The 8,763-nt window shown below is 42.3% G+C and overlaps 1 long non-coding RNA gene across 1 annotated transcript; it reads left to right on the forward strand.

The window, feature by feature from the left end:
- The first annotated feature begins 880 nt into the window (after positions 1–880).
- On the forward strand, positions 881–8,561 carry LOC137517607 (uncharacterized). The gene is made up of 3 exons (XR_011020596.1): positions 881–984; positions 6,058–6,194; positions 8,218–8,561. It is a non-coding gene; the product is annotated as an uncharacterized lncRNA (long non-coding RNA).
- Positions 8,562–8,763: the final 202 nt, after the last annotated feature.

The following is an 8,763-nucleotide window of genomic DNA, read 5'->3' on the forward strand; positions in this document are numbered from 1 at the left end:
TGACTCAGTCCTGACTCAGACAGGAAGTGACTACAGTGTGACCCTCACTGATAAGAAATTACCCCTTTTTACCTCTTTCTTGCTCTCAGAAGCCATTTTCTGCTAGGAAAGTGTTTTATAGTTGGAATTTCTTATCAGTAAGGGTCACACTGTAGACACTTCCTGTCTGAGTCAGGACTGAGTCAGCCACTTACATATCTGATATTTAACTCTTTCAGGCAGAGAAAGAAAAAAAGGAACACAGCATAGTTAGGCACTGTACATACACATGTCTATCTCATCATGTCACATGTCAGTTCAGGTATCCTTTAAAAACACTTAGTTATACAGTACATACACTACCACTTTCCAATAAATGATGCACATCTGCAGAAAAGAAGCCCATACAGTATTTGAAATTTGAATTATTGCCCAAGTTCCTTTTTGTATATCCCAATTGATGATGCCCTGTGGCCTATGAGCTTTTTCCTCAAACACCTTCAAATCAGAATGCTACCACACCACTGTAAACATAAAGATGAGTTTGGGGGGGAGGGGTTGTCTGAAGATCTTTCCCAGCTTTTGTCTCAGGTCTGGAGGCATGTTATTGGAGATGTTTTTATCAGCACATTTCACACAACATTTGTAGGGTCTGACTAGAAGAAATACATGTAAAGGCCGTACCCACCTCGTGATTCTTCCAACGATTTTCCCGACAACAGGCGATTTTTTTTGAGTGACATGCAGTCGTTTATGTGATCTCCCGATGTGGGTACAGGTGCACGATCATGTGACCGTGCTTAGTGTCGCATGATAAGAACGTCACAACGGATCAGATCTTTAAGATCCCTGACGACTCTCGTGCAAAGTACAGCGATCGATTGAAGTCATGTCACGCCCGTCCTGTAATGTACATACCCGCCAGCTGGAAGATGAATTAAGATGGATCTCCAGAGCGCTCATCGTCAGGGAGACGTTGTTGGATCCATCTCCCTGCATCGCAAGGTGAGTACTTAGCTTCTAAATGTCAGCCAGGTCATACTGAAAGCTGGACAGTCTCACTTTTGGGACTGGAAATAAACTGTAAATGATAATCTAGTTTTAATACAGTCTACACAGATAGCTCATGGTGACCCAGAACCACTAGGATGTTAAAGGATACCAGAGGCGAGCTCCTTTGTACGAACAGGCATGTAGGTGCAGGAGTCCTCATGTTCACTGCTCCCCGTTCCCTTCTAAACACCCATAGGTGTGGCAAGTTGGCCAGGTCGTGTACTACTGCACAAGCACTGGCCCAGCGGCGTGCATCCTTCATTGCACTCCCAACTTGATGCAAGCTACTGGGCCAGCAGTAGTGCGCAACCTGGCCAACTTGCCATATTTATGGGGACTTTTACAAAGGATCGGAAGGGGACGGAGGTGAACAGTGGGCATGAGGACTCCTGCACATACATGTCTGCTCCCTCCGTTTGTTCAAAGTTTGCCTAGGGTGTCCTTTAAGGCTTTGTTCACATCTAAAATCTAAATCACTGACGGCTGTGTTTTGCAATTTTGAGAGTGATTTTTTTTTTCTCCTCCTGGCGCTTACCTAACGCAAGTCAGGAAGTGAACTCTTTGACCCGGAAAATAATAAATGCATTGTATTTATTCTTAAATGCGCAAATGCAAGTGCCGCAAAAGTGATTTTGTGAGCGTTTCGCATTTTTCCTATACCTTCCATTGTAGTAATATTGCCCAAAAATTGGTAAAGGCAGCACTTTAGTCAGCTGAAAGCTGACAAAATGCGCAGATATGAACAGTCCCATAATGATTCATTACACAAGTGCTTTTAAGGTGATTTTGAAAATTGCCGGTGCTTAAAAAATAGCGAAAACGCCCTAGGTGTGAACAAGCCCTAAAAGAGGCTCAAAGGGACCAAATCGTCCTCGTAGGCCTAGTTCACAGTGCTTAGTTGCGTTGCAGAATAATTCTGCATGTTAACTGACTGACCATACAATCCTACAGGGCTGTTCACAGTACTGCGTTGTAACGGATTGCATTATTCTAACTCTGCATGCAGGCTATGCATTAAAGTCTATGGCCAGTCTCCGTTGCAGTTCGCACACATTTTAACGTGTACATTATGCAACTGACCACTGTGAGCACATTGCACACCAGAGGTTCTGGATGTGCCTGGCTTTTATGAGCATCAAGAGATCATTTGCATTTTCAGCAGTGATGCAGTATGGGATATCCTTCTTGCTCACATGGAGATGAATGATTGCAAATACATTCTGTTCTAAGAAGGCAATTTTATATTTAAGGGAACTTGAGGTGTAAGACATATGGAGGCTGACATTTATTTCCGTATAAACAATGCACATTGCCTGGCTATCCTGCTGATCCACGGACAACTGGTATTGTTTAGGAAGTACATATGGCAACCTTCACGTTTCTCACCTCGGGTTCCTTTTAAGCATCATTTTAATCTGAATAATACATACTTAACTGGAATCTGCAAGCTTTCTAAATATGTATAATTTCATATCTATATAAATATTATGGCCCATATGCAATTCCCTTTTTCGCCTGAGTTTTCTCCTAGGTGATATTTTTACTCCTTGTAATAAAATGCTTTTCAAGCCCCCAACAAGCAAGAAAATACTCAAAATAAATTTGGTTGATACTTTTTTTTTACCAATTTTTGAGTACTTTTGCAATTGTAAAATGCTGAAACATTGGTTTAAAGAGAAGATGAAAATTATCTCATAGGAGATAACTCAGGTGAAAAAGTTAATTGCATATGGGCCTATATGTCATCTGAATGTATTACTGATTCTGACCTATGTTTTAACCTCCTCACCATACAGTTTATTTTGGAAAGTGATTTGAAATCAGTTTTGGATAACGTGGAGAAGGGATACAACATCTGTGAGGTTTTTTTTTATTGCTCTCTATGGCCCTTATTCAATTCACTTTTTTTCCTACGTTTTCTCCTGGGAGATCATTTTTAAACTTCTGTTTAAAATAACTTGTCAGTACTCTGCTATTGAAAAAATACCAAAAAGTGAGTTAACGAGTACTGACAAAATTATTCTGAGTATTTTCTTGCTTGCTGGTGGTTTAAATGGCATTTTGTGTCAGGTTATGAAAATATCTCCTAGGAGAAAACTCAGGAGAAAAGGTTACCGTATACACTCGCATACAAGCCGAATTTTTGACCCCCAAAAAGGGGGTCAAAAGTTGGGGGGTTGGCTTGTATGCGAGTCTTCCCTGGTGGTCTAGTGGTGGGTGGTGGGTGGTGGGTGGTCCGCGCCCCGCTCCCCCCGCTCCCCGCTCCCCCCGCGGCCGCCGCTGCTATTACCTGCCTAGGCAGCGGCCGCTTCCTAATCCGCGTTCCCCTTCTGAAACTTTTCAGAGTGTATCACAGCAGCGCGCCCGGCGCTGCTGCTGTGACGATGCAGGGGGCAGGAAAGAGCGGTTCCCTTGGTAACGGCGATACAGATCGCCGCTATAGGGAGCCGCGCTCTTTCCTGCACTCTGCATCGTCACAGCAGCAGCGCCGGGCACGCTGCTGTGATACACTCTGAGAAAGTTCAGAAGAGGAACGCGGATTAGGAAGCGGCCGCTGCCTAAGCAGGTAATAGCGGCCGCGGGGGGAGCACTACCTACCTATGCTGGGCACTATACTAGCTAAACTGGGCACTATACTGGCTAAACTGGGCACTATACTAGCTAAACTGGGCACTATACTAGCTAAACTGGGCACTATACTGGCTAAACTGGGCACTATACTGGCTAAACTGGGCACTATACTGGCTAAACTGGGCACTTTACTAGCCATACTGGGGCACTATACTAGCTAAACTGGGCACTATACTAGCTAAACTGGGCACTATACTGGCTAAACTGGGCACTATACTAGCTAAACTGGGCACTATACTGGCTAAACTGGGCACTATACTGGCTAAACTGGGCACTTTACTAGCCATACTGGGGCACTATACTAGCTAAACTGGGCACTATACTAGCTAAACTGGGCACTATACTGGCTAAACTGGGCACTATACTGGCTAAACTGGGCACTATACTAGCTAAACTGGGCACTATACTGGCTAAACTGGGCACTATACTAACTAAACTGGGCACTATACTGGCTAAACTGGGCACTTTACTAGCCATACTGGGGCACTATACTAGCTAAACTGGGCACTATACTAGCTAAACTGAGGCACTACCTACCCATACTGGGCGCTATACTGGCTATACTGGGCACTTTACTAGCTATACTGGGCACTATACTAGCTATACTGGACACTACCTACCTATACTGGGCACTATACTAGCTATACTGGGACACACTGGGGGGCTGCACCAATGCAGCATTTCCTACCCCCGGCTTATATGGGGGTCAATCATTTTTCCCTGTTTTTTCAGGGAAAAGTTGGGGGGTCGGCTTATATGCGGGTCGGCTTATATGCGAGTATATACGGTACTTGCATATGGGCCTATGACCCTTATTCAATTCACAAATTGAACGTGTGGTACACTGGTCAGATTTTTCAAATGTTACAATCAGTCAGAAAAAATGATTGCACTTCTTGAATTTGAAAGATATTTAAAAAAAATTGTATGGTGTGTGTAGCCACCTTAACATAGACAATTAGAAGAAGTTGCCTGTATCTCCTATAACCTAGACAGCAGGTTCTGACTTTCTGTGGCTCACTCTATATATAATATACAGATGGCCCGGCATTGCCTGGGTATGTATTTGGCTGGTGTTGGCTCAGCTCACTTTTTCTAACCTTATCACACAAATACTCAATTACTAAATGACCTAGTGTGGTCTTTAGTATCAATACTTTGCATTGAAATGAAACAAATCTGATTGGCTGTGGCTCCATTCCCTTGTCTGAATTTGAACCCTTCACCCAATGACCAACTGTACAGGTTTGAGGCTTGTGCCATATTAATCCCAGTCACCCAGTGAGCAACTGTGCAAAGTTTAAGAACCCTACCATAAACAGTGTAAAAATGGCTGCAGTTTACATCTTCCCTGTGAAATTTGTATTTGTCTCCGCCCATTTTTTGATTATGGGGATAAAAAGTATCCTATACGATATTCCAGGTAATGTACTCTGTGTGTGACAAATTTCATTCAAATCCGTTCAGCCATTGTTGCATGATTGATTAATAAACATTCAAACATCCAAACATTCGCATTTATAATATTAGTGAGATTAATACCAGCACCTGGACTCATGCCTTTTGCTTCTTTGGATCAATATTTCTACAAAATGTAATATAACCAAGGCAGGTAGATGAAAATGTTCCATCTGACAGGAAACAGAAATGTATGCCGTTACTATAAAGTAACCACAATAGTTCAAACATAATCTGTTGTAATGCGTACTAATGGTGGTGATTTAGTCTATTATGCTACGTGTTTGCATTAGTCTTTGCTTTATGTACTTTTTAAACAAAACAAAAATGATGTAAAGAGAAATTCAGTCAAGGTTCACAAATAAACTATTTTATCAATGCAACAGTTGCTGGGAGTCTAACCGTTAACAGGCAAATAATATTCCCTTCATGGAAAGAAAGTACCTGTTGCCAGTGTTCACCAGTGTGACAACATAATGTTACCACCTGGATTGCCTAATTTTCATGGTGCCCAGAAATGAAAAGTGGACTATACAGACTAGTGTGGCTGTACCCCGTCCAAAATTGTGTGAACAGTCAAACATTTAAGCTTAGTTCATAAAAAAAACTGACTGGTACAATGTTATTTAAACAGTGGAGGAGCGCATTGGCATTCATCTGATTCCAAGCGTCAGGAAACCCTGCAATGGTCCACAGAGCATTCTTGGAATGGTAGAGGGATTTACATGGGTTATCAGATGTAATGTGTATTCGGGACAAGATGGAGTAGTACACACAGTGTGACAGATCACATTATGCCCATTATATAACAACCGCACTACAACACACGAGCACAATGCAATGCACAGTCTGCATGTTAAAACTTTATTTTCATAGTATGAACAATTGTTATGTAACGTGTACATTCACGCACACATTATTCTTACGTTTCCTTAGGCTGGGTTCCCACAATAGTCTTAACTTGAAACGACAAGGATGTTACAGTGTTACAGTTACAGTTCAACCTGTATCACAAAAGATGATGAACTGATAACAGATTTACCCAGAGGCCAAAATACTTTCTCGGCATGCAGGTGAGCTCCAGTCATTGAATGCACCACTTTAGAGTCTATATAGCATTGATTCACCAAAGAGCAGTAAGAATGCTGTGCACTGGCAGCACACGGCAATTTTACCGGTGCTAACGCCAGGGGAGCAACGCCCATTCAACTATTAGCAACACGTGTGTTACCAGGGTTACATAGCTTGCGTTATGCCATGCAGTTACCAAAGCAAACAGAAAGTGCTAAGCTGCAGCCAGATTATGATTCACATTAAGGGCTTGATTCACTAAACCGTGGTAGCTCATATCACGGCCGCACTAGTATTTTCGCGCGCAATCGCCAATTTTTGTGCGCAAGCGGTATTGCACGCGGAAATTTGTGATTGCGCGTGGAAATGCGTGCAAAACGCAAAATTGCGTGCGAGAACTCTAGCGAATCAAGCCCTAAATGCGCAATCAGGATAGTGTAATTAACCAAGTTAAAATGTAAAGGTTCTTCCACAGCTACTTGTTATTACTAATGGTTATTGAAAAACAGAGCTAACCGTTGTATATACAGTATTTGCAGATATACATGGAAACCATGTAACCCACATCCAGGCTTTTTTGTAACCAGTGCTTAAAGGGAACCAGAGATGAACGATTCACACAAAATAAACCTATCAGTCGATAGCTTGTAAAGAATAAATGCTCTACCTGATAATTTCGCCACTCTGGTGTGCCTTTTTGAGTGTTTTTTATCCATTATTGCTCCAGGAAAAATCCAATGTGGCCGCCGGCTCATATCCCTTCTACTTCCAGGTTATGAGCTGTTCTGGATGTGCTGTCTAGACTCTATGCAACTATAGACAAGCAAGGTTGCTGCTGCAGCCTTTCATCTGTGTGCTTTCAACTTTATTATTCTGGTATGCTGTGTGGCTGCCTGTAGGAAGTTTTACTCATAGAAATGAAACTGCATACCGTAGATAATAATGATGACTGGCTGCACAGTGCATACAGATCACACAGCCCCACACTTGTGTGTTTCAGAGCTTCTTTCTGCAGGAGCAGCCCCTCCATGTCATCAGCTCTGAGTATGCAAAGCAGGAAAGCTGAGCCAGGAGGGGGCAGGCTTGGGCTTGAAAAGACAGAAGACTAACTCAGCTATAATGATTCCAGGTCAAACCTAGACTGAATGCTCTGTCCGGGATTCTTATCACAGCTGATAACAGACAGATTAAGCAGAGAAGAATGAAACTAAAGGTAGCCATACACTGGTCGATTTGCCATTAGATCGACCAGCTGACAGATCCCTATCTGATCGAATCTGATCAGAGAGGGATCGTATGGCTGGCTTTACTGCAAACAGATCGCTGGGATGGAAGCAAGAGCGGTGCAGCGCGGAGAAGACGCGGAGAAGATGCCCGGGAGTCAGCATCAGGTAATGTATAACTGTATCGGATCAGCCGCCGCTAGCGACGCACTCCCTACCCGCGGGCAATCGACGGAAGTAACCCGCACGGCGCGATCGACGGACCGATCCGATTTCGGGAGGAAATCAGATCAGCGGGTGCGTTTAGCGCGAACGATTGGCAGCAGATTCGATCACAGTGATCGAATCTGCTGTAGAATCGGCGGCAAATCGGGCCAGGGTATGGCCAGCTTTAAAGCAGGGTAGGTGTTTACTGTCATGTTCCCACTGATAAATGTAATAAAACACATGAGGGCGCTTCGTCTCTGGTTCTCTTTAAAGTGGGATAAAACTCTGACATTAATAAAATGTGTTTTCCTACTTTGTATTACCCATACAGTTATCATATTTGCTTTTGTGCACAAGTAATATTGTCTTTCTACAAATTACAAATTCCCAAAGTACAGTTTATCTGCTCTGAAAGCTGCCATTGCATTTTATTGTGTAGCTGCTGTATCTATATATTAAAATGTATCTAGTGATCAGCTCTACCTGTTTCTCAGCTCAGTACAGCTCAGTTTTTGGCAGTTTGCTAATGTTTACTAAATGTATCTGACAACGGAATATAAACAAAAAGATCATGTTATCACCTCTTTGGATGCAGTCAGAAGCTACCCACTGAAGCAAGGAACTTTCCACTGAAGAACAAAGTGCTATGTTTAACTGTTTGAATTCTGTTCTGTTACAATTTTTTTTATTTGTGGTAGTATTTTATGTTGTAAATAATATTTTAGAGCAAAGAGAAGAGGAAATGCTGAGTTTCATACAACTTTAAGTAAAAGCTGCAAAGGGAATCATTTGTCTGTGTATGGGAAATCCGGCCTAACTTAGTAAATATAATTTGGATTAGGCAGGGGCAGCGTTTGCAGTTCTTTGCAATGTATGTGCACTTGTATTAATATCTATGTTACTCCTTTTTGTGGGAATATAAAATAAACACCATTAATCCTGCTGTCATCAACTTGTCATGTTTTTTAACGTGGTGCAATTTATCTGTATTCAGTATTGACATAGTCAGCACTTTTTCTTTTTAAAATGAACCTGCCATGAATGAAAACATTTTAAAGCGTTATTGGAATGTTTGCTTCCACACTTAGAGAGCCCCCTAGCTTAAAAAAAAATAGCCCACTAAAATTGATACATGTATAAC

Source organism: Hyperolius riggenbachi, chromosome 5 (assembly GCF_040937935.1).
Source record: "Hyperolius riggenbachi isolate aHypRig1 chromosome 5, aHypRig1.pri, whole genome shotgun sequence".
In the NCBI taxonomy this organism is placed as follows: Eukaryota; Metazoa; Chordata; class Amphibia; order Anura; family Hyperoliidae; genus Hyperolius; species Hyperolius riggenbachi.